We start from the raw sequence: 26,716 nt of genomic DNA, 5'->3' as shown, positions 1-26,716 counted from the left end.
TTATCCTATAAAGGAGCTGATGAATGTCTCAGATTTAGATACATGTAGCTATATTTGCTACTGAGAAAATTACATACTTGCCCTTTTGCACTAGCACTGTCGTTTGGCAGTTCATTGATTTAAAAACCCGAATCACCCACTCCATTCCTCCTCCCCTCTCTGCCCAAAAAAATACACAAGTGGAAAACAGAAGCTGGCTTTCTTCTGCAAGGAAGGAATTAATTTCTTTAAGGAAAAGCAATGAAATGCCTCCAAAAATGAAGTGGTGAGATGATTTTGGGTCAAGTAGAGAAGCACAATGCACCCAGAAGGCAGCTGCTGAGACAAGTGCAGGCACTGCAGTGCAACTACACCATTTATGGGGGAAAGGGCAAGCAATGAGGGTGAGAGAAGACAATTTCTGTGGCATTAAACCTGCAAATTAGGGGGAAATAGGAAGGGATTATATGGTGTGAGCCCTAAACCTCTCATTTTTGTATCAAAGTCTGCAGCTCACAGGCAGAGCCTGGTAATGAGGAGGTAATGATGATCATCCTTAAATTTACCACTGGACATGAATGGCACAGACAAGCTGAGACCTACAGCCTGTCCTTTAGAAAGATAGGCTCTGTTCATGCAGAATTGAGGGAAACTGTACATTTGCTCTTATTTTAAATACTTCTTCCTCCAAGCCCATAAGACATTAAAGCCTTTAATTTTATTTTATTTTATTTTACGTAAGAAAACTTATTCTTTTTGTCTGCATGCAGAAGGTTCCTACTCCAAGCCCTTCAGTTATGGAAAGCTTTTAATATATTAGAGGCCTGATTCAGTAAATCATTTAAATAATTGTTTTATTGTAAGTGCACCATACTATATACAACTCTGGGTTCCACATTCAGGGGCAAGGTGGCCTTGGACCTTTAAAATAAATAATGGGGCATTAGAAAAATTAATCTCTATTAAAAGATGCCCTGTTCCTTCATCCTGTGAGGCAGTGCAGAGAGAATTGCAGGAGGCTGGGTGTGCAGCCTGTGGTTACTGCCTGTTATAGATATATATTATAATATTGGCTTTTTTCAAATACTAGAATGGATTCTATATGTGTGGTGTTAAAGTAACTTTGCTATAAAGATGTAATTTTTATTTCTGTTGATAACTAAGCTTAGACATAGTAGTGAAATAGCTGATATAATAGCTATTATATGTATTATATATTATTATAATAGAATACCATATATATTATATTATATTATATTAGTTATTATGTATATGATATTGTTATTATATATATATAATATTGCATAATATATAATGGCTTGTGTTAAAATGCCTGCTTGGTTGGGATAACTTCCAATGAACATATGATGAGGACCCTGCTGTTGATATGCCAACTATCAGCACTCACCATCTGAAGAAAATGTGGATCAAAGCCCAAAAACTGGAGCTGATAAGAATGGACTAAAACCACAACCAAGGAATTCTCATGCCCTAAAAAGGTAGACCCAAGGAGGAGCCATGCTAAACAGCTCTTGGAACATGTAAACTAGTTTGATATGCACAATTGTTTATGAATATGTAGCAGGCTGATGCCATAGAAATGGTATATAAAGGGTGTTTCCAAAATAGCAGGTGTACTCTTGGTGGAATGCCAGGAGGCACCTTGGCCTTAAATCTTTGGTTTATTGTCTTTGTCTCCTATTAAACTTTTTTAAACCTAGTTTTTTTTAAACTTACTAAGTTTTTGCAGGAGAGTGAACGCTGTTTCTCACACCTGGCACAGGGAGCAGCCAGGCTGGTGCTCACTGTCCCCTCTCCCAGATGAGCTGCTCAGCCCTCACCTCTCCAGGAGGACCTGGGCTTTAGCTTTGCTTTGCTGCTGCTGTCTCTGTCCAGAGCCAAGAGGTGTCCACATGTTCTTATAAGCAATTCACTGACCTAAATGCAGTGTGTCTGCATAAACAAAATCTCTAATTTCATGCAATTAATACTGATGAAAAGGAGTGAGGAGAAAGCATCAGCTGTAGCTCAATGAAGGCTGGGGCCACCTAAGCCACAGTGCATGGGCTCCATTCTGCAGAGAGCAGCACTTTGAATACTATTTTAGAGATGCTCTAATTCCTTATGAGCCCACATCTCTGATATTACACTGAAGTTACACTTGAATGTACAATATTTGCATTCCACTTGCTAATTCATGTTGTTTATTCTCTCTAATCTTGACATCACAGCACAAATCCTTTTCATGCTCTATTTCCCATGCAGTGCAGCTTCTTTGGTTTGTAAGCAACATTATTTTCCCCATTAAAGTTAATTTTCATAATAGACTATGGAGTGGCTCTAACTTTCTCTCATGCTCCCCACTTTCCAGAAGGAGCCACACAAAAGCCAAAGGAATTATTATGGGTTACTGAAAAGGTACTGCTAAATCCTGCTCTTCTTTTTCTAAGCTGGTGAGAGCTGTTACATTCACAGGCTTGTGGATAAAACTACTTCTGACCAGTGGACACTCAAAGCAGACATAATGCATCATATTAGAATGTGAACATACCAAAGGAATCCACTGAGGAAGAGGAAGGAGAGCAGCTGCTGAAGGCAACCATACTCCTTCATGGGTAAAATCAATGCAGAGGAAGTAAATGTGGGTCCTGGAGGTGATCTGGGAGCAAAAAGAAAGATCTGTGAGGAAAACAGGATGAGTGTGTGGAGAACCACGGAGGGTGGCACGGATTTTGCAAGGAACTTTTCAATATGTGTGGTGTCCTCAAAAAAAAGCCTTGTAATTCCTCAGACTTTGCTGGCTTCATGTAGCTGCAATGCAGGCCCATTTTTTCCAAAACAAAACGGAATGTACCTGACCTAAATCAGCACATCTGCCTCAGTAAAAAGCTGTCAGCTCACCCTGAAGAACAGTGACCAATATATCCACTCCTCCAGTGTTTGTTTGTTTGTTTGTTTGTTTTCTGTGATAGCTTCAATGCCACATCAGAACTGGTAGATCTTAGCTTGTCCTGGCATAAGGTCTGGTTTGGCACCCAGAGAAATTCACGTTGAGTCAAGGCTCATTCACTGGTTTTATATTTGCTGACTTTGCACTAAGAAATCATTTCAGGATCCATCTCCCAGTTCTACAGCTGGGAATTCAGGATAGAAAACCTGCAAAATGCTGTAGGAGAAAACAGTCTGTGCTCTGTGGTACAATTTAGGCCATCTGTGAAGACAAATCCTTCCAAGCTGTGTTTTTGCTGCTGCTCTCTGACATCTTTCTGTGCTGGGATATGAGTGATACAACAGTGATTTTCAACAGATATCAACAAAAGTGACCTCAGATTCAGCAACCTCATGGCTCTTTATGCCTTGTCACTGTGCATAGGCACATGCAATGGTAGTTCCTATAAATCCACATTTATTCCTTCAGTGTTTGCTTTCCCCTCATACAGGAAACAGCATGGGTTTTCCTTTTGGCTGTGGGGCAAAAGGTTTTCTTTTTCTTTCATTTCCTTCTGAAGAAATCCTTCTAAACATATAATGAGACAGCAGCAATGCATTTTTGCATGGCTTCTAATGAAAGACTCTTTGTGAACTTTACTTTTTGGGGCAGGCAGGGGAAGGAAATATCCAGTGTTATTGTTCAAGTATATATAATTTATACTATATCCTTAAGAGCTGCTACATGGGTAGAGCTCATGAGCCTTAACAGCAGCACCTGCTTGTGATGGTGTTCACAGGGGTCTGAGGATGAGGGAAGAGATGAGGATCTGACTCCATGTTTCAGAAGGCTTGATCTATTATTTTATGATATATATTACATTAAAACTATACTAAAAGAATAGAAGAAAGGATTTCATCAGAAGGCTAGCTAAGAATAGAATAAGAAATAATGATAACAAAGGCTTGTGACTGAGACAGTCCAGACAGCTGGACTGTGATTGGCCATTAATTAGAAACAACCACATGAGACCAATCACAGATCCACCTGTTGCATTCCACAGCAGCAGATAACCATTGTTTACATTTTGTTCCTGAGGTCTCTCAGCTTCTCAGGAGAAAAAATCCTAAGGATATTTTCAGAAAATATCCTGGCTACACCTACTTTAAATGGCTGCTCATTTCTTCTGTCTTGTCTCTTGTGTGCTCAGCAGTGGTTCAAGCAACAGAAACTGCTTCTGGTTTGTGTGAGAATTCCTGCAGATTCCTGCTGTGGTTGGTGGAGGTGCAGAACCATTGGATTAGTCCTCAAGGAACAGGGGTTGTATCTGTAACCTGTCAACACATGAAATAAGGTTTGAAAGTTTCTCTTTAAGTCTCCATCTGTTGAGGGAAAATAAAGGGCCCAATGCAAGGCTGGGACTCAGCTGCACAAATGGTGCCCCAGACATCCCTCCAGCTGCCACTTCACACCAGCACAGCTCTGTCACAGGTTCTGTGGATGATTCTGGGTTTTAGGCAGTGCAAGTTCAACTTTCAGGCCTTTGTACTGAGTTTCTGCCCCATGCCCATCTGAGACTGACAGGAAATCTCTTGATCCCTCTGCAAGCCACAGATAATGATCCTTCCTGTAAACAGCAGGAGGCTCAGAGAAGAGCAGGAACTTCTCCGTGTACAGCTGGATCCCAGCACAGCAGGGTCAGCCCCAGCTGAGGATGATCCTCACCCTCATCCTCACTGAAAGCTCTTCCTCTCACTGTCCAAGCTGCCCTCACACTCTGGCCAACAGAACAGCCTGGAGGCGTTCCAGGGGTGGAGACTGGAATTTCTGCTTTAGGCTAAGAAACTTCAACCATTCTGGGATCAATTATTTGCATGCTGAGATTGTTCCACTCCATGGCAGCAAGGTTAGTGTTCATTCAGAGCTTGTAGAGATGTTTTTCTCAAAATTGCCAAACTTTCCATTTGTTCACATCTTGTTCTCTGAGGCAGCACCATCTGTGTACCAAGTGGTCTGTAGTAGACAGCCATGGGTTTTGTCTCCTGGAAAAAGATGAATAAAAGATGGTTAAATTGCCCTGTGATGGGTTAAATTGCCCTATGATGGGTTAAATTTCCCAATTCCCTAGACTGAAACACTTCCTGCACAATGGTGAGCTTCAGATGGTTTTGTCTTACTTGACTTCAATATTGTATCCTGACTTCCAAACCAGAGCCCCAAAACACACAGACATTTATAGACAATATAGACATATAAACATTATAGACAGACATTTAAAGAATGCCTCTCATCAGTGCTCTGAAAAGATAACTACACTAATTTTCCCTTTTTACTTTTCTGTCACTAATTCAGAATTATAAAATGCACAATTATACTGCCCAGATTTCCATTCTTTCCTGCACATCACTTAAAGTATTTTGTTCTCTTACCAGAAGATTTTTTTTCAGTATTTTTGTCTAGATGCTTTTTATGTGTCTTGGACTCCACAGACCCTCCAATAATTCCTTTCAAGAATCCTTATTTCTAAAACTACCTTTGTGTGATTTCATTTCACACTGTTCTCCAGAGTGCATTTTCACACAGTTGTCATCTTTTTTCTTTTATTTTTTTTTTTCATTTTATTTTTATCTACAGCAATGCTTAGAGTTTAACAATCTCAGATTGTAGTTTAGTGGGGAGCACAGAATATGAGGTGTAACCGAGCCATTAGAACACTCTGGACAAGCTGTGTTTTCTCTGTCAGGTGTCTTTGCAATCCTCCTGAGTGGGGAGGAGGGTGTGTGACACAAGTGTGAAGAGCTGGGACAACAGGAACATTCTGGGGTCTGCAGGATGTAGAGCTTTGTGTTTCTTCAATCACTGAGCTGCAGCCAGTGCAGGACAGCTGATCTTCTCAAGAACATTCCATTCAAAAAACAAGCTGGAAAATCATGGTCTAGCATAGAGTTAAACTATTCTACTGAAAATGGACAGATGCAAACTCATCTGCCAGGTCTGCCTGACAATCCTGAGCACTGATGCCTTTAATTCAGGCAAAGACAGGACAGGACATGGGGGCTTTTGGGGCTGTAATGGCAGAGCAGACAAAAATGAAGGGTTATTGTTACTGTGGTATTTTCTGAAAAATCCCTTTGCCAGGATTTCTTCTCCTAGGAAGATGAGAAGCCTCACCTTCCCCATGTTTTGCTCCTCTAGAATGTAGTCTGGAGATTGTTTATCCAAACATGTGAATTGGTTTCAATTAATAGTCAATCACAGCCAGCTGTGTTGGACTCTCTGAGTCAGTCACAGGTTTTCATTATCATTCTTTCTCATACCTTCTGATGTATTCTTCTCTTTCTTTAGCATAGTTTTAGTATACCAATATCATATCATATCATATCATATCATCATATAATAAATCAACCTTCTAAAAACATAGAGTCAAATTATCATCTCTCACCTCATCCTGGAAACCTCACAACACCACATGCTATTCTCCACTGCTTCTTCCTGTAAAAAGAAACCAAAGCAGGAGGGGAATTATCCCCTAAATGTCATCACCATGGGCAAATTCAAGGTCAGGAAATCAGGCTGGGCTGCAGCACCCCTTGGAGCAGGCAGAGCCTGGCTGGTGAGAGCTCTGGTGATCATCAGGAAGGATGGGCCTGTGCTGGAAACAGGACAGGAAAAAGGATTTTTCACAGGAATATTTGTAGTTTGTAATTTAGCACAAACCCTGTTAAAGCACAACAGCAGTGTGTGACAGCCCAGAAACACTGTGCACAGCAACTTTGGGTGTTTATTTATGAAAACAATACAGTGTGGATCCAAGGGGAACTGATCAAGTTGCATAAAAGATTGATGAGTCCGTTCTGTAGCTGTAATAATGCTTTTAGCACTTTCTCAGATCCTTTCTTATATTCCAACATAGCAGCTTGTGCTGGTTTATCTTTTGGACTATAAACCATTTTATGCCTTCAGTATTTTGGAAGTGATAGCATGATAAAACAGATTTAAGCCACAAAATAATACACACATTTTCTGTTTGGAAATGTGTTAAATCTGTTTTTGAGGAACTAACTGCTTGTGAAGCTATTAGCACAGTACTAGTAATACCCTAGAATATCACTCTAAAAGTGATGGCAGGTTCTTGTTGACAAGGAATCCTCTTTTAATACAACTCTGTTGAAAAATTCATGATTGAAAAGTCACATTCAAGAAAAAAAGGTATTCCTCTCAGTTTAAGCAGTTTTATTTTGATTTTTTATAATTAAATTAAAATAGTTCCTTACGTTTTTATAAAATGAAAACCAAGGATGTGGGGATAGCTTTTTTTCGTTCTTCTTTAAAATTATACATAAACCATGGCTTTTCTAAATATTCAGCAGGTAAACATGCTGAATTAACATATAAAATTAACAAATCAAATTCAACATTTAAAATAATAATAATGGATCAGGGTGGTGCCATCCTGAGCTCATGTTAGCAAGTTGGCATCCTCTTGGACCTGCCCTCAGATGGGCAATCTCAGTGCAGCTCTCCTGGGGAGGGAATTCAGGCACTGCAGCTGCTGGGGAGCCTTGGCAGAGGTGCCCAAGCTCTAACAGGTACATGAGCAGTAACTCCTACTGCAGTGCTTAGAAGAAAGCAATTTCATTTGTGACTACATAAATTTTCAGTTCGTTAATTAGGTTAAGAGAGGAAAAATGACATTAGGAACTTTCACTGGAGTTGCAGCAGCTTCAAAATTGCAAAGAAATTGAAAGAGCATTTATGTTATCCAGCAACTTTAGCAATCAGTTCTACTTCCAAACCAGAGCCCCCAAACACAGTGACATGTGTTCTTTTTTCTTGACTTTTTAAATCATTTGTTTTCCATTTAGATTTCTCAAACAGCTTATGAAGTAGTTATCCAAATATATAACTTAGAATTAATCTGAAATCTGCCATTTTAAGGAGCATTTATCAGAGGAGCTGTACTCAGCACAGATCATGTACATGCCACATCATGTACAGGAATCACCCCAGAGAAATAGCTTAAGTAGCTTAAGTTTTTTGGAAAATGTCAGGTCCCAGTTCAGAGCAGCTTGTGCATGTCCAGTCATCCTGTCAGCTTTGGTGGGACCCTGGGAACTGCCCTCAGCAGGGCCTGCAGCTGCCAAGGCCTGGTGAGAGTCACTGCATCTCTCTGAAAGACTCCAGGAGTGTGGGGGATCCACCAGGAGTATTTGTGGTAATGCAGACAGGAGCTGGATGTAAATGAGAAATCAACTCCTCTCATGAAGCTTTATCAGGTTCAATAGAGATTAATCCACTCCAAAAGACAGACAGACACACACACACACGTGAGGAAAGCCCTGAAAAGTGGCCTTTGAATTCTCACCTGAAGCTCCTGACCACGACAAGGAGAAAGTGAATGTTGCTGAAAATCCCTTTTAGCTTTCAACTGTGCATAGGTGAAAACACTTTTGTTCATCTATTCCTACCTGGAATTTAAAGGATTTGGATCACTTCTGAAAGTAGTCAGGAATTTTCAGCTCAATACTTGGGGAAAGAAGGACCCCACCCTTGGAACCAAACCCACTGAAGCCACAAAGCTGGCAGGTGGCTTGACCCATCCCTGGCTAATGAGCATTTACAGCTGCTCTTTAAAATGCTTTCAGACCCAGGTAGTTGAACTTGTCCGAAGTATTCACCACATGCCAGGCAAACAGAAGTTTGGATAAAGCATCAAAGACCTCATACACAACTCTCGGTTTCAGATCTCAGCATGTTTCTGTAGGCACTCCCTGTCCTTCAGAGGTTTCTCCTTCAGAAACCCAATTTTAAAAGTTTAAATGTTTGCAGTAGATGAGCAAAGAAATAGTTTGTCTCAGATGCAGGCCAAGCAAAAGAAACACACCAGCCTTGGTGCAATCCCTGTGCCCTTGCCCTTTGCTGGCAGCTCTCAGGTTTGGTACCTAGCCAGGGACCAGGCAGAACTTGGAGCTTTTGAACCAATGGCTGTGGGCAGTCTCAAACCAGAGCAGGAAGGGATTGTTAGGACAGGTGGGAGAAATAATCACCTTCAGAGGATTCTTGGCTCTTTGTGGACTGGGTTTGAAAAACTATCATGGGAAAGGAGTCCTGGTGCAAGCCTCTGGTCACCCCCTTAGGGGAGCAGAAGGCAGGAGAGGAGGAAATTCAGGGAAAAGTTTGAGGAACTGCTGCTCTGACCTCAGGATATGAACAACCTTTTCTGTAGCTCATCAGAGCAGGTGCTGAGCCAGGTGATGGGGCCACAGTGATGCCTTGTGAGGGCTGACCTAGAGCAGAGACTAGACAGAGCTAAGGAATAAAGTAGGGATTTTTTAAAATGCCTCCATGGATCCACCTTGGGCAGCACAAGAGCCCAGCCAGGGCTGAACCCCAGGTGAACCAAAATGGTCACAAAATGCACAACCAGTCACAGGGTCTCTCACTTTGATCAGTTCTGTTCCATTTGCATATTGGAGTTCATTGTCCAATTAGACCTCCAGCCCATGCAGTCCCATCCTTCTTGTTTTTCTCCCTTCAGCCTACATTGTTTATGCCCTTGGGCCTGAGGTTTGGATCATTTGTCCTTGGTCCCCAGCTAGAGCAGGAATTGTTTTATCTCTCTGCTCTGTGCACAGAGCTCACCATCCCCTAATATGGAGCCCAGACTCACACACTAAAGCAGCACAGAATGTGAAAAATAGAAAAGCTCAAACCTGAGGCATCAACAGGAGCAAGGAACGTCCTGGTGTGCATAAACAGCCTCACTGACAGGGCTGTCACAAGTGCAGGGTGTGCCACACCAGAGTGAGGTAATTCCCAGCACACACACGGTGGGCACAACAGCCTCCAGCTGTATTTACCTTTTCCTTCTGCCCCTGGGCCCTGCTTTCCCCCATCAGCCAAGGGCTGGAGAGAGCAGTGGGGAAGCAGCCCCAGTGTTTGCTGCCCTGGCAGGGGGTTCCAGCTGCTGCCTGATGCAGCTCTGTGCTCCCACAGGAGATGCTGCAGTCACTCAATGATTCTGCATGTAGAGCCAGCATCTGATCAGACTTTTAACCTGGAGGGGGAAGCAAAGGAAAATTCTGGTGAATTAAATTACCTTCTGCTGCATACAATCACCAGGCAGAACAGGGTTCGGCAGTAACATTCATGTCGCCATTAATGGAAAACACTTCACATTGCACTCCAGAGATTTTGTTGTTGTTGTTTCCTTTGGTAAGGAAGTGATCCATTCAGATCGGAGCTGCCTGAACAAAGCCTAGGGGCTCAGACACCACCAGCAGCAGCTCTCTAAGTATCTCTGTCTTACTGTGTAATCTCTCACTGACTTGAAGGAAATGTGCCAATTGCTACTGCTATAGGGCTCAGTGTTTATAAAACACATGCTCAGCTGAGTGGCCCTATGGGGCAACACGATTTATTTGCTGATTTACCTCAAGTAAATCATGATAATGCTTCAACAGAATTGTCTTGGCTTCAACAAAATGTGTCAAAGCATTTTTAAATAGAACGTTTAATCCATGCCTCACTCCCTCGAGTCATGAAGTAAAGAATTAAAAACATGACTATGTACTACATGGGTAGGAGTCAGAAAATTCTCATGAGATACTTGTGAGGGAAAGTGAGGCATTTTCCAGATGCCTAAAGATATCTCAGGGTTTCTAAACAAGAGAAATCAAAGCTTGCCTTGGAAACTTTTGGTCATCTTGAAAAGTAAACTGAGACATACATAATAAAAATGTATGGAGGACCCAAATCAACAATTCATCCTATCATTACATACAGACTTGTCCTAGGGTGGCGTTGTGATGCTTGTATCCCCATTCCTGTGTTCTGTTTATGCTGGATATCAAGACTGGCTCTGAAGAGTGAATGTTTTGTTTGGGTTTTGTTACCAGCCGCTCCCCCATGGCTGGTGGGACACACAGACAGGGCAGTACATGGTGCTGCTTTTGTTTTTGGCTTTGCTCTGTCACTCTTGCTTCTGCTTTGCCTCTGCTTTGCTCTTGCTTGTGCTCATTAGCTAGTTTAGCTAAACAGTCCAAATTTCTTCCTGGACTGTTTCTCCTTTTCTTTTTTGAACTAGCTGGAACCTGCTCCAGACTGGGGCCTGGGAACACCGAGAGTTTGCACCTTGTGGCTGCAGCAGCTGCCCCAGCACAGGAGGGACTGAGAACAGAGCGACCACCCCCAGGAGAGACTTTCTGAATTTGTCATCTTTTTCAGAGCGGTGACAGAGTGGTGTCACCTGGTATTGTTCATTTTGTGTGCTGAGGGTGCTGTGCCTGTTAAATAAACAGGTTCTTTCCACTTCTCTCCAAGGAATCCTTCCTGACCCGGTTGTGGGGAGGGGCTGTGTGGGTTTGCTTTCTGGAGGGGCCCCTTTGGAGGTTTTCTCCCAAATTTGCCCTAAACCAGGACAAGACCGCTTCCATCAAGCTGACAGGTGCAGGACGCCTCTGAGGTAAAGATGGTTGTAGTGCTGACAGCAGAATGGTGACACCTGACTGACAGCCAGCAGAACTGCCAGGCAGGTTGGATCCAGCTGGAGGAGCAAGCTGGGCTTCCAGAGGCTGCTGGATGTGGAATTACATTATCTGAGATGTGACACTGTTTCATGCCCTTGGTCCCTAAAATGTTCCAAGAGTAGTTTTACCCCTGGCTGAACGAGACTACCCCTTGAGCCATTTTATTAATGTGTCTTTATTGTTTAATGATAGCTTGCATAGCTTAAGGCTGCCTGCTCTGTTCAAATTAGCAGGCACACTTTGTGATGGAAAAAGTCATCTGCTTTTCTCACTGGAATCATTCACAAAGCAAGAAGGGATGCTGCAGCCAACCCTTAATTGAATTTTGTGGCATTCTGAACAATAATGCATGGGTCTCCTCTCCAAATCAGGAATGAGGAATTATTACATAGAAGAATAAACAGGATAAAAATGAAAATTAATGCTCTTGGAAAACAGATCAAGCACTTCTGCAAATCTGTTTACTGGCATTTCATAGACATAGGTTGGAAGTCTCTGTTATTGAACCGAGACCCATCAAAGATGATCATTCCCTAATTCCAATGCCTTTTTTACTCCTGGTAAAAGACCATGAAGATGCATAAAGCATTAAAAGCATCATTTTAAGTAGTATGGTAAATAGACTGAGCTTATTAACTTTGGTATAAAGCAGGAACATAGAAGGTGGATTATGGAGGGGAAGGCTCATGTTTACAGATGTTTATATAAGGTAATTAGACATTTGCTAGGGGGAAGGAGTGTAAACCAAAAGTAGAAGAAAATTGATTCATTCTCTGAAACTGTCTGCATTTTACAGTGAGATCTAAAAGTAGATACTATCAAATTTGCTGTCTTTACAACATTTAGAGATGAAAATGGCAATTACCAGCCTTCTTTACATGTCAAAGGTTGCTAGACAAGGCTGGCTCAGCATTTTTGCAGCAAAGAGCATTCAGGTCTTTCAAATTCAGATCTTTGTGTTAATGGGACACCAGAGGAGCCCCTCATAAAATCAGCAGAAACAACACAGGCAATGTAGTGTCTGGACAGGTCTTTCTTTGGCAATGTTATGGAACATGAAGGCTAGGAGACTTGCTTATTTTACAGTGCAGAAATCCTCCCTAAGGTTATCAATATGGAAAACTTATGCTTTGTTATTTTTCCTGGGAGAAAAAAAACAAGTAAAGGATTCAGTAAACAGAAATCTTCTGATGTAGATCTACTGTACTACTTACTTACCACTTAGAATATTACAAGAAGTCAATATTAGCGGCCTTGATGAGATTCAATGAGATGTGACACACTGTTCATTATTTAAGTCTGTTTTCAGAAGAACTTGTTCTTAACTATTGATTTTTTCCTTTGTTAATTAGCTGTCTTCACTGTTAAGATTGGGAGCTATTTATTTATTTAAAAAAACCCTTACTTAGAGTTTGTGGATGGAATAGGCCAAGGGAGTTCCAGGTGACCTGAGGAAATATATTTTTTTCCCTTGGTCCCACTCTCACTTGCTCCATCAACTGTCCTGTCTGAAACTGAGCTAACAAGTCAATTCCTTGAAAACTTTACCTTGTAGTCTCTTGTAATAGCAAATTTTACGTGAGTTTCAGAGACTTCCCAAGTCTTTTTGTCCTAGCTGAAAACAAGCATCATCAAAATTTCAGAAAGCAAAACTAGAGTTAAGACCTGAAGAACAGCAAAAGGAAAGCAACTGAATGCCTTTAAATTAGAAAAACACTTTCACCTCATTAAAAATCATAAAATGGATGAAGCATAGAGGATCACTTCCGCTGAAAGGTGAGGAATGTCTGTGAAATGCAAAAAAAAATAGTTGGAGAGGCTTTTGCTTTTCCCATAAAAGCTATTTTTGTACACACCTGATGACTCAGGAGTCTGCAGGAATGCAGGAGCAGCTGATTCCCTCCTGGGTGCCAAAGACCCAGGTCTGTGGGATGTTTATTTTTACCATTTACAGTCCTTCATCTGTGTCTTTGATCCTCATGTCTGAGACCACAGAACTGGGAAGGGCTGTTTTACCCTATCCATAGTCTGCTTTACAGACAACAGTCTGGCACATCTGCATCAGTGAAGATGCTGTCAAAATACAAGTTTCTCTCATGTCATGTAGAATTTTAAGCCAAATGCTTATATAAGAAGCACTGACTTGTGCTGTTGCAATTTCATCCCATAGAAGACTTGTCCTTGAAGGGCATTTTGGTCCTTCCTGGTGTTTGTTAAGCACTGCTTGGTTTTTCTATTAGCAAACCTCACCACCTAAAGCCTCGTGTTTTGCCAAAGGTTGTCTAGGAGCTGATTCAAGACAAGTGTCCTGGATTGTCAAGCAAATTGTGTCTATTTGCCATCTGTATGGCAGTTGGCTTCTGTTCAGTGGGCAGTTTTCCTTATCTCTTCCACACCCACTCCTCCCTCTGGGGAGACATCTGCTGATAACAGCTATTGAATGTTCCTGCATGGCTGATAAGAGCTACAGCATCCCATTGGGAGATGTGAGCCCAGAGGGAGGAGCCAAGCATTGCTACCTGGATATAATCTGGAGATTCTGGAACACCAGCACAGCTTCTGCACTGGATTCCCCAGAGGAACAGCAGCTGCCTCTTCCCCTGGATCTTCAGAGGCAGAGACTGCACCTTTCTCCAGGATCCCTGCTCCAGCAGAACCACCCCTGACACTGCAGGAGGGCTGAGCCACAATTCCAATGGGATTGCTGCCAGCACCCTGACCCACAGGGTGTCAGGTTGGGTTCTGACTCTGTCAGTGTTGGTTTGGTTTACTGCATTGTTTATTTTATCCTTTTATTTTTTTCCCTAATAAAGAACTGTTATTCTTGCTCCCATATTTTTTGTCTGTGAGCCCCTTAATTTAAAATTTATAGCAATTCAGAGGGAGAGGATTTACATTTTCCATTTCAGGGGAGGCTCCTGCCTTCCTTAGCAGACACCTGGCTTTCCAAACCAAGTCTCACCTGTACTGATTGTTGGGTACACTCAACAGAGAGATGCTCCCTGTTCATAGTGTGAGCACCGTCTGCAATAAACATATCTGAAAACCAGGCTGTGAACTAAATTAAGAAACCTTAGAAGTGCTGGGACCTGCCTTAAGAGAAAAGACCACTTGTTTTGAAGAGGGTCATGGGGCCACAGACACCCAGCCCTGCCAGTACATCCTGGGGAATGTGGGGGATTCCTTCTAGGCTGGTACAAGGGCAAAAAAATTAGTTTGAAGGCCAAGCAATCAAAGGTCCTGATGTTTGGGACGTTCCAAGCACTTGCATTGTCCCAGAACTGGCTGTGCCCTGCTCTAAACCCTAGGATAAAGCAAGGACTGTTTGTGCCAGGGCTCATCCCCATGTGAGCAAGGACAGGAAATTCTCTTTCACCGTATGTTCATACTTATCTGATAGATTATTCTTTTTTCTCTCCCTCTGTTGTCATACTATTCTTAGACATGATGAAAGTGGTCATATTAAATAATATCAGTACAAAAACATTTCAGAATTCACTAGAATTTATCTTTTTTTTCCTCCCTTAAAAGAACCACTATCAAGTTCACATTTCACAATAAACATGTTCGAGCTTTTTCATAATCATGAGGAAAATTACTTTGGCCCATCAGGAGAGTGTCAGCTTTGCATTAGCAAGTTGGCTTGAACACAAAATGATCTTTTTACATTCTATGTATCCATCTCTCTAGAATTAATCATCCATTCAGCTGGTAGTTTATTCAAATATAAACACACAAATAAGGTGCAGTAGCAGTGTTTTCAGAATCCAAATATTTGCTTTCTACCTCTTTAAACCACCTACCCACCACAAGGGTAAAAGCTGCCAAGTGGCAGCTGAAAGCAACATTTTGTCTTCGATTAGTCATATCTGAAGCTATTTTTAAATGTTTGCTGCCTGTGAAATTGTGCTGCTGGGACAAACCTGTAACAACAGAGGGCAAATGAGGTCACTGCAAACCTGGGGCATGGCTGGCGTGTGAATGAGTTTGAATTCTGTTAGGAGCTCCCATTCTCCCTCTGAGATTCCATTTCCTGCTGCAGACAAATCACATTTGCTGAGCCAACAGCTGCCCCTGGGCCAGCAGGAGGGAGCTGTACCCCGAGCTCTCACCGTGTACCGTGGGGGTACCATGGGGGAGCCCCCTCAGTATCACTCACTCACCTCCATCCCAAGGGCTGCAGAAGCCCTGAGTGCCCTCGGGTGGCATCGTCACTGCTAATAATGAAGGGATGGGACTATTTTGGGGCTGAGAACGATTTATTGGTCAGACAAACATCAGTCTCAGAGGCTATGAGATTCTAGAGGACCAAGCAGTCTTCCATAGCTCAGAGTAGTCACAAGTTCCCTGTTACAAGGCAATACAGAACTTTCTAACCAAAAGCTGGAGGTCAGACACTGCAACCTAATTAATACCTTGATTAACACCATTAGCGCAATGAGAAAGGTTTATCATAGAACTGAGCATTTATCTTTAGGTCCAAATCTGCTAAATTGAAGGTTACTTACTCAAAGCCAAATTTCCTTTGCTTCAGGTCCTCACATGAGCTTGTGTTAGACTGATGTGTGCACAACTGAAAATTGTACAAAATATCATATACTCCCAAAACAACACTACTGTACAAAGGAAATTAGGATAGAATGGGATAATTGAGAGTTGGAAAGGACCAACATTAATCTTCTAGTCCCAACACCTGACTATTCAGATATGTCAGCTGACAGTCACGAGATTCTGGGCAGTTGAGTTGAGTTGGGTGCTTGTGCAGATTCAGTTTAGATGTAATGTAATATAGAATAATATAGTATAATAAAGTAATTAATTAACCTTCTGATAACCATGGAGTCAGATACATCATTCCTCCTGGACGTTGGGCAAAAAAATCACCAGACAGATGATGGACTTTGGACCTGGTCAGCATAAGAGATCTGATAGACAAAATGCCTTGGGAAGAGCAAACAGAACTTTGAGGATTAAATCAAGATTGCAAGAAGATTCAATCAGACTGACTTACCAGAAACAGAAAATTACACCAGACTTCTGCAAGCAAGAGAGGTTTAAAATGTGTAAGTTTGTTGATGTGATGATTAACCCAATCATTGTAGTAAAACATTACTAGCCTTCCTAGAAAAAGTATATAAGCTGTTGTACCTCACAGTAAATTTGGATTCTTTGACCATCACACTGAGTCCCTGTCTCTCTCTCCTCATCTCTTACACCTGAGCTCTTCAGGCTGAGCAAGTTCCAGCATGCAGAAAACAAATCTCTCTTCCTCGTCTCACCTGCACACCTGAGAGCTCCCAGACAGAACACTGGTTAGGCAGAACAATTATTCCTTGAAGTTAGAAGCTAGAGGAGGGTTAGAAGAATGAATTGCTAAAGTTTGCAAGATGGATCACTAAGGGAATGTGAGTCACAATATAGGACTCCTCTCCTGCTGGTAAAGGAAGCACATACTAAGGAACACAGGCCGGTAAAAGATGTCAGAGTTGTCAATGAAATAGTGTGAGACTCAGACCCAGTGGTAGCAAGTCTTTATACACTTTTTACCCCAGTTAAGTAATCTGATGAGTCCTGATGTGTCTGCTGTTGAAGATGTGGGAGTGGGAGCTCTCTGCAGACCTGCTCAGGGTACCTGAGCTCGTGGGAGCTGCTGGTGTGGCCTCTTCCCCAAGCTGGCTCATCTCATGAGCATCATTAGAGAGAAGGCAGCTTCTCTAAGAGAAAAGGGATTCATTCCTCTTTCCCAGCCTCCTCTCCACTCTTAGTTGTGAGAACTTAAACAATTAGATCTATTCACCTTTCAATTCTCAGTTCATCCACATTTCTGAATGTGTGGATAGCTCCTCTGAGGGAAGCTTAAGAAAGCTCTAGAATAACTTAAATACCCTTATTTATTGCAGAATTCCCAAAGGTTGTCAAATTTAAACTGAATTCCTGTTTGGAAAGGAAATGAAAATAGAGAGGAAGGGGTTTGGTAGAATCAGAGGGTTTTTAATTAGTTTGTGGTGGAGGCAGGAATTAAGTGCTGTAATATCCCAGGGCCTCTCTGCACATTGTTCTCTCCAGGGTCAGCTCTGTGAATCTGCTGAGTGACAGAAAGAAAAGGTAACTTTATTTCTTCCCTCTCCCACATTCTAGTCTCCAATCAGCACACCACTGTTGGATTCTTTAATGGATTCTTTTACCTCTCCCTCTTGCTGGCTTTACAAGATCTCTGTGCCCAGACAGAATGGAAAATGGCACTTGAGCAAGGCACATCTCTCATTTCTGGGCTCTTTCACTGTGGCTGCCAGGCCAGCTTGCTCTGGTTGGTTCAGTATTTAACTCAGCAATGGCCTGCTCTATCTTTTGTATAAGAGAATCACTCTGGACCTCAGCAGCTTTTCTGCGTTCCCCCCTGACATCCAGCTGGATGTGGCTCCTGCAGCACTGGCTGCAGGGCTGGACACAGCAGCTGCAGATGCTCCTTTTCCTCAAATGAAACATGGCACAGTGTGGCATTCACATTCTCTGAAAAAAAATTTTCACCCAGGGTTTTTCTCCTGGGAAGCCAAAAGGCAGCGAGAGAGGCCTCAGAGAAAAGGAAAACAATTCTTATCTCATTTGCTTCTCCTGTGTTGTGCTCATGCAGAATGTGTTTGGAGATTGTTACCCACGGGTGATTGTTTCATTTGTTCATAGACATCTCACTGCAGAATTTTTTTTTTTTTTGGTGGCATTCACATTCTCTGAAAAATCCCTTCACACAGGGTTTTTCTCCTGGGAAGCTGAGAGGCCTCAGAGAAAAGGAAAACAATTCTTGTCTCATTTGCTTCTCCTGTGTTGTGCTCATGTGGAATGTGTTTGGAGATTGTTTACCCATAGGTGATTGTTCCCTTGGATTCTGCTGTGAGTTGTTTTGACTCTTTGGCCAATTACGGCCAAGCTGTGTTGGGACTCTGGAGAGAGTCAGGAGTTTTCATTATTATCTTTTCAGCATTGTATAAGTATCCTTTCTGTATTCTTTAGTATAGTATAGTATTCTTTAATATAATATAGTATCATAAAATAATAAATTAGCCTTCTGATAAGATGGAGTTCTCCTCATAATTCTCTTCCCTTGTCATGGACCTGCATTTACAATAGCACAGTTAGTTTTTAACTCTTGCACAGAGAATGGGCTAAAGAACATTAATTGATGGCAAACTTTCCATCACCTTAATGCCAGGCATTTTAAAAAAATTATTTGACCTAGTTCTTGAATAGGACTATCAAGTAATGTCATGTAGGTTAATATGTGGGAAAAAAAATCAATTAAATAATTTTGTAGCCACACACTCTCCTTCCTTACAATCTCATACTTGTATCATGCTGTGCATGCTGCTAATTCAAAAGGCTGATATGGTCACAGACAGCCCAGCTTCTAGGATTTACCATTCAAACACACTTGAAGTGGCATGAAAAATGCAATAAAATAATTCTTTTGGACAAGTTTAGAGAGAGGTATTCCCAAAAGACAGAATTCTGGCTCCCAGCCACATAAAGCTTACTTTGTCAATAACACAGTGAAGGAAGGCATGAATGAATTTTATTTCATTGGACAAGTGACTTGGAATACAGATAAGGCAGGGTGAGCATATAAACCTTTAAATAAATGTTTTAGCACTATCTGGAAGGGAGGAATGCAATTGATTCCAATCTTTTCTGACAGAAAATCAGTTCTTCTAAAGCTCTTGGGGCAACAAACACTAACTAAAAGTGTCTGTTACTAATAAAATCTTTAAGTACAACAAAACAAGATGTCGTCCTTTGCAATTAATAAGCTACAATTAATGCAAATTATTACTCTGACATTTAATTGAAATATTAAACTGTGATATTAGCTCTTTGTTTTACTATGATCTTAAGAGCCATGTAACTTTGAGGAGGGATCTTTAAAGAGCTCAAGGAAAACCCAGCAGAGCAATAGCTGACAAAGCCCCTGACAAAACACAATGTAAACAGCAGCAGTAGGAATTCAAAACACTCTGTGCTGGGGTTTCTCTCTAATGAGCACTGCCATGGTACCTGGAACTGCTACAAACTGTTCTTAATAGAAAACACTCATCTGTGATGCCCAACAACATTCTCCTGTTTTGTGGAGGTTACTTCAGACAGAGTTGTTTTGAGGAAAATGTTGACCTTTTCCTTCCTCTCTGCCTGGTTAACATGAGCCCTGTGATATTCTCTGCAGCAATAGTACAAGCTGGAGCAGTACAAACTGCTGTTCTAATTCTGGTTTTGCTTTGCAAACACATGTTATGGGTTGGAATGAAAGGGTGGGGGGTATTTAGTGTTTTAGGAGAGCCACGTTTGGAATTTCTACAAGAGAAATTCACTCGAAGTGGCAATTTCTTTATACTATAGATCTAACTCGAACCAGTACACCAAACTGGAGTTATATTTGTAAAACCACATGTAGTTAAAATTTACAAATCAAACAACATTATTATCTTGGGGGCCTAAGGATGAATGGTATGGCTGGAAGAAGGGATTGTACTCAGTCACAACATGAATTTCAAATAAAATGGAACTTCATATCCACTGCCAATCCCACATGAGCCCAAAGGAGTCACTATATTTTTAGTATTAAATATTCTTTTCCAAATGTCTTCCCTAATGGAAACAAAAATTGCAGAATAGAAAAAGAAGACTGGTGTTCCTATAAAGTACATTCAGTATTTGCAATAATGATTTTAGCATAAAATCTGTAGTACCAGTAGTATTACTGGAGTAGTAATCTGTTTATTAGTTCATAGAAAACACTCTTTGCATTGAATTTGCTTTCAGGTTACTACTTATTGAAATAGACCCTTCAGGTTAGGTAATATGGTTAAAAGAATGAAAAAAGTCACACAACTCCAAGTACATGTGCTTGCAACTCTTATTACCTAATAAAGAGCACTCAGGGTCTGTTTCTGTGCCTTTCCAGCCCACAAATTACAGAATTTCAGGATTCTAAATTCTGCCTTCCTATCTTAATTGTTTTTATAAATAACTATTCAACCTTCAGACTTTGGTGTGACCAGGCTTTGGCATCATACACGTGAAAAACACAAGTGATGAGCTCAATATTTAGGAACAGAAAATTGTATCTCTATTTTCATATTTCTACAGTGAGAGAGGCAATAGAATCTATTTCACATTCTTGTTGCAGAATCAAACCTCCAGCACTGAGGGTAGCTTTTCTGAAGGGGCTGGCTTTTAGTTTTGCCAAAGAAAGCATTCAGCAACTGCATGGGGGGAAAAAAATCAAGTGTTAAACAATGGCCAACATCTCCTTGCATCTGATGCATGAGTCTGTTTGGTAATCTGTGCTTCTGCACTGGTGAACCCAAAATAATTGCATAAAATCACCAGGAATCCAGACTTCTCTCAGAAACCTCTAAGAAATACATCTGAGAACTCTTAACACCAGCAAAGGGTGGGACACAGGAGCACAGCCCTTCTGCACTCTCCTCTCTGAGCTGCTTATTTCTGGTAGCAGGTTCTACTTATATGTGTGTGTGTGTGTGTGTGTGTATACATATATATATATATATATATATATATATATATGCTTCCTTTTTTTTTCTTTTTTTTTTTCAAAGAAATTTCTGGTTTTGAATGCCACTAAAAAGTGCAGGTTTACATTTTGCAGTGAGAATATCTGATAGTAATATCTGTAGAAGAAACACTCTTGTACTTAGGAAGCATTTTTAATCAAGACTTTTAACATTCCATCAGCATGAGCAGAATTTCCTGCCTTCTAATGAAGTGCTTCAAATTTTAGGTCCCCAAAATGTTTTTAGATTATTTCTTTTATGTTTTCTGCCTGTATGGAAACCTTCCAAAAGTTTTTCTTGATTACAAAAACAGAGACTTCCCTAATTAATTTTCATCCATCTCTATTGACTGCAGATCCCATCAGTGGGCAGGGGGATCTTTTGTTTTATACAAAGCTGTTCAACAAAGGAGTGATTCTACAGGCAGTGTACATCCTTAAAATCTCTTACCTTCTAGGAATTGCTTAAATAATGAGAGACTACTGATTGACACACCATGGAAAGCTTTCAATAGAATAATTTGACAAGTGTTTCCATCTTCATCTGAAGGATACTTTCATTAAAAATAATTTTTTTAATGAAGTTTCCCTTAGTGCTGAAGAGTAGGCTAGTTGTGCTTTGGTAAAGAGCTGGCTGAGACAAATGACTGGATGAAGGAGTAATCTCAAATATGACTTGAGTAAACAATTATATAAAAAAGGTATTGATTAATTATAAACAGAAAAATATTATGACTTTCTCCTCATGTCAGAAAATGAAACACGTCTGAAGAGTTATAAAAACTCTTTTAAAGTTTTAAAGTGTTTTTAAGCATTTAAGTGCTCTTTTAAAGAACTCCCTTAGTAGAAAAACATGCAGCCTGGAACTCCAGGTTAGGGCATGTGTTTGGCAACTGCAAGCAGCTCCTGCGAGCTCTGGGGCTGTGGGTCCTGCCAGCATGGTGTGTGCACAGGTCTTGTATTTGTGGCTGCCCCGTGGCAGGGAGGAATGATGAATCTGACTCCATGTTCTCAGAAGGATAATTTATTATTTATGACACTATATTATATTAAAGAATACTATACTAAACTATACTAAAGAATACAGAAAGGATACTTACTGAATGCTAAAAAGATAATAATGAAAACTCCTGACTCTCTTCAGAGTCCCCACACAGCTTGGCCCTGATTGGCCAATGAGTCAAAACAATTTACAGAAACAAAATGAAACAACCACTTGTGGGTAAACAATGTCCAAACACATTCCAAAGCAGCAAAACACAGGAGAAGCAAATGAGATAACTATTGTTTTCCTTTTTCTCTGAGACTTCTCAACTTCCCAGAAGCAGAATCCTGGGCAAAGGGATTTTTCCAGAAAATGTGAATGCCACACACAGGAAGCACACTCAGCTAATGCCTGGTGCCATCAGACAGTGAGCAAACACCTGGGATGGAAGCAAAGAACTCCCCTGGGTGGAGAAGCCAGGGTAGTGTTGGATATATCCAGAGTGGGTGGAGTCCGTAACAAACTGCCCTTACAACAGGATTCTGTTTTCCTCTAGGACCTATTGGTGCTAAAATGCCTGAGAGGTGGGAAGAATGATGTGCAGAACTCCATGATATCAGAATCTCGGGTTTTGTGTTGCTGAAATGGCTCCCAAGGTGTTAGAAAGTCTTTTTTTCCAGCCCCGTGACCAAAGAAGAAGTTGAGGTTCCTCAGCTCTGCTTTTCAAGGTTGTTTATTTTCTCTGATCTGTTCCATTCTCTCTCTGACCTGCTGAGATCTGTCCAGCAGGTCAGGTTGTGGCACAGTCCCTGCCCTTGGGGTGGTGTTGGCTTTTTATACTAAGAACTGTGTGTACTTTATTGACAATAATTTTCCAATACATATCACCTATGTTAGACAGTGTGTCTCTACTCTAAACCAATCCAGAAGTGTCACCATCACAGCAGAAGATGGAGGACAAGAAGAGGAAGGACAGGACATGCCCAGATTCCTCCATCTTGCCTCTTGAACCCCCATTCTAAATCCCCAAAATTCTACTTTTTCACCCTGTGACAAATTCACTATCATTCTACTCAAACTCTTGTGGCTTGTAACTCCTCACACAAAGTTGGTAATTGTTTCCATGGGCTAAAATCAAAGGCACAGGTGTTTGTGACTCTGTGCCAAGGTCTCTGAGCCCCCTGCCAGGGTCTCGAATCTTCCAGGGTAGTCAGAGAAATGTCCTGGGTCTGACATCAGAAGGTTAATTAATTACTTTATTATACTATATTATACTATAACTATATTATGCGAACAAGAACTATCATTACCTAACTAACTAGAAGACTTGTGACTCTCTGAGAGTCCTGACACACACACATGAATCTAATTGTTCAATGAATCTAAAACACTATCACCACATTCCAATTAAGTAATCACTTTGGGTAAACAATTTCTAGAATACATTCTACATGGGTATGAACATAGGAGCAGTAAATGAGACAAGAATTGTTTCGATCATTCTTTTCTCTGCTTCTCTCACAGCTTCTCTCAGGAGAATCCTGAGAGAGTTAAATCTCTCAGTTCAGAGGGCATGTGAATACCACAAGGACCAGCTGGGGCTCACTCCAGAAGACAGTGGGGAAGGAAACTCGTGCTTGCAGTATGGAAAGCTGTCCTACACCAAACCAGGCAGATGAGTAAGGTTTTGTCTCCTGCTCTTCCACTGGAGGCATCTTCCTGGACTCGATGGAGCAACTCTTTCATTTCACATCCCTGAAGTGCTGCCTCTGATTCCCTGTCATCCTCCTGTTTTGCTGAGCTCCTTCACCAGCAAATAATGGTTTTTCCAAAAATAGCTAGTTGAAATATTAAATGAATGCAAATCAAGTATTTGCGCATACACACAGGGAGGGATTTGGTTTTGATCAACTGAAGCTTTTTTCCAAATGTTAAGTCTCGAGACATTTCTGCTCACTTCATGAAATAATTAAAGCTTGTGGTGAGGGAGTTTTATTGTTTGAGGTTTTTTTTACTAGCTATATCAAATAATAAGGAAAAGCACCATTAAGATTTCAACATATCCAGTTGAGCACGCTTTCCTAACAACTAAGCCAAACTGTTACATTTCTTGTCAGCAGGCAGTGATTTACGTGGCTGACCCCGACTCCCCGCTCCTGTAAGTCTTTAAACAGCTCCACTTTCAGCAGCAACAGATTCCAGAAGTAAGTAATCAATCTTGAACATGTTGTTTCACAAAAATGGCTAGGTGATTCCAGAGCTGTGCTTTCCCCACAGTGAAAATACCAGGCTCCTGCTGCATCAAGGCAGTTGTCATTGCTGACTGCCTTTGTGGAGCCAGTGGGACACAGCTCTGCAGCCTGCAAGGACATCCCTTTGTGTCCCTGGAGCTGGGGAATGGCACTAAATCAGCAGCTCAGTGGGGCTAGGAGGAAGGATTCTCAGAGCACAGTCTGTTCCCAGGCAGATCACTGGGGATGATTTTAGTGTGTGATCCACACTGGCACCCCTAGAGTGCCTAAAACACCAGGCTGAGCCAGCTGAGAGTGAGCCCTGCTCCCACTGCTCTCCCTCCCTGCTCAGCAGAGCTGAACCCCCTGACTGGCAGAGGGCAGTGGCACTGAATTCACCTTCAATTTACTCCAACACAGGGAGTTAAATCAAATTCATGAGCAGTTTCACCATGTACAGAAACACACTGTTTGTCTCTGTAACACAGCTTTGGGCAGACAGGTGGTGTTGATGCCTCAGGTTTAACTTTTATATTTAGTTAACAAATTTGAGGCACTCAATACTAAATCAGTGAGGTCTCATTTACTTCTAGTCTTAATTCCAGCATCCTCCCAAGGACCAAATAAACATAAAACCAACTTATTCTACCAGTTGCAAAGGCTTACAACAGTGTGAGGGTTATTCCAATACTGAAAGAGAAAAGTAATTACATACCTTAAGAATGACAACTTCTTGTCCTTTGGAAGCATTTCATTTTACCTGGTATTTGTTATCTCATTATTTGCTCTTACTAATGAAGAGAGAGTTAAAATTGATATTAAATATAACTTTGTGCTTAGCAAAGTGACATCAAGGCGTTAAGAAAAGGCATTGCTGAGTAAGAAAAATCCATCTCAAGAAAGTAGGCTACAGATAGAAATCTGTCATGGTTTCCACACCATGGGGTTTTTTTGTCTTTTTTCTGGTCAGCTGAACTGACTATTTGAACAGGTTTCCTGTTTTAACCCCTTATCACATTGACAACATTAACTAACAAATAAAAGGAGATCTTGTTTTCAAAACCACTCTAAGTGGCTGGCACAGGATATTTTATTTTATAACAGGAACAGTTTTACAGTGAACATTGGGACATTAGCACACAGCTACTTTAATTTACAGGAGAAACTTGGAAGGATGCACAGCATTTGATATGGTTTAGGGACACTGCTCTGCATCTGCAACACTGCTCTGACACAGGACAGGACACTATGTGATTAAAATTAAAGCCTCAAGACGCAGAATCCACATGTGCTATCACAGGAACAAAATGCTAGCAAGTTGAGGTTGTTTTGTAAAAAGTCATCATTTTTGCTTACTGTATCTGTTAAATTATTTAGGAAACCTCTGCATAATTTATTCCTTTCAACAAGATACTTCCATGCACAGATAATGTTAAATGTGAGTGTGTGGATTTGGGGATTTTGTATGCTGATTTTTAAGGGAAAAAGGTTCAGGATTTTTGAATAGGTAACTTTGTAGAAACCAACATTGAGCAGCTGCAATAATCTGAGCAGACAGCATTGCTTGTTTTTCAAAAGGGCTTGTTCATAACCTGAATGTGGTTATTGTAGCTATTTACATTTGAAAATCAGATCTGGTAGCTCTCATTGAAGCATCCAGAATGAAAATTTGTGAAAGGTCAAGAACAGAAATTAAGATAAGGTATTTCCTCTAGTTACAACAGCATCAGTAAAGTCGGCAGAGCCAGGACTCTGGCTTTGAGCAGTGCCACACATTCATCCTTAACAAGTCTCCTCAGAGTTTCATAACACACTCCCTGAGAGAGCTTTTGGCTGTACCAACACATTTCCAGAGTGTCCATGCTCACTTCAAAGATATTCTGGTCAGGACATATTTCTGATATGTGCATGGACAAGACCATCTGCTTTGGGGTACAAAATGTTTGACTATTGGGACACAAGCTCTGCTTGCCCTTAATTTCAAGTATTAGAGACCTTGTGTATTTTATTTATTTATTTTATTTATTAATTTTTTTACTGAAGTGCCAATCAGCTACATCAGTGAGCTCTACCCAACTCAATGCAGGGCCCCCCTCTCGTGCCTTGCTGTTCATGTGCAGCCACAGCAAAGCCTGTGGTTCTGGGCTGGAACCTGGCCCTTCCTCTCCATCCTTTTGTCAATACAGAGCCATCCTGGTACCTGATAGCCTGGGCCCTCCACAGCCTCCAGCTCTGCCAAATAACCTCCCTGACAGATAGCTCAGGAAATATCTCCCCAGCCCCAACTCCTTTGATGTAGTGTCTGAGTGACAGGAGATCCTCTGGGCTGCTTGGATCAATCAAGACAGGAGTATCTTTTTGCTGTGGTTGGATTTGAAACTTTCTAGAGAACTTTGCCCAAAGAAGTCAAGTGAAAATGTAGCTGAAATGTAAGAACACCCATGTGAGGGAGCAGCTGGGAGAGGCTGAAGATCACAGCTCAGAACTAACTTTGTGTATAAA

This window comes from Camarhynchus parvulus, chromosome 19 (genome assembly GCF_901933205.1).
Source record: "Camarhynchus parvulus chromosome 19, STF_HiC, whole genome shotgun sequence".
Lineage (NCBI taxonomy): Eukaryota > Metazoa > Chordata > Aves > Passeriformes > Thraupidae > Camarhynchus > Camarhynchus parvulus.
This window is presented reverse-complemented; position numbering follows the sequence as displayed.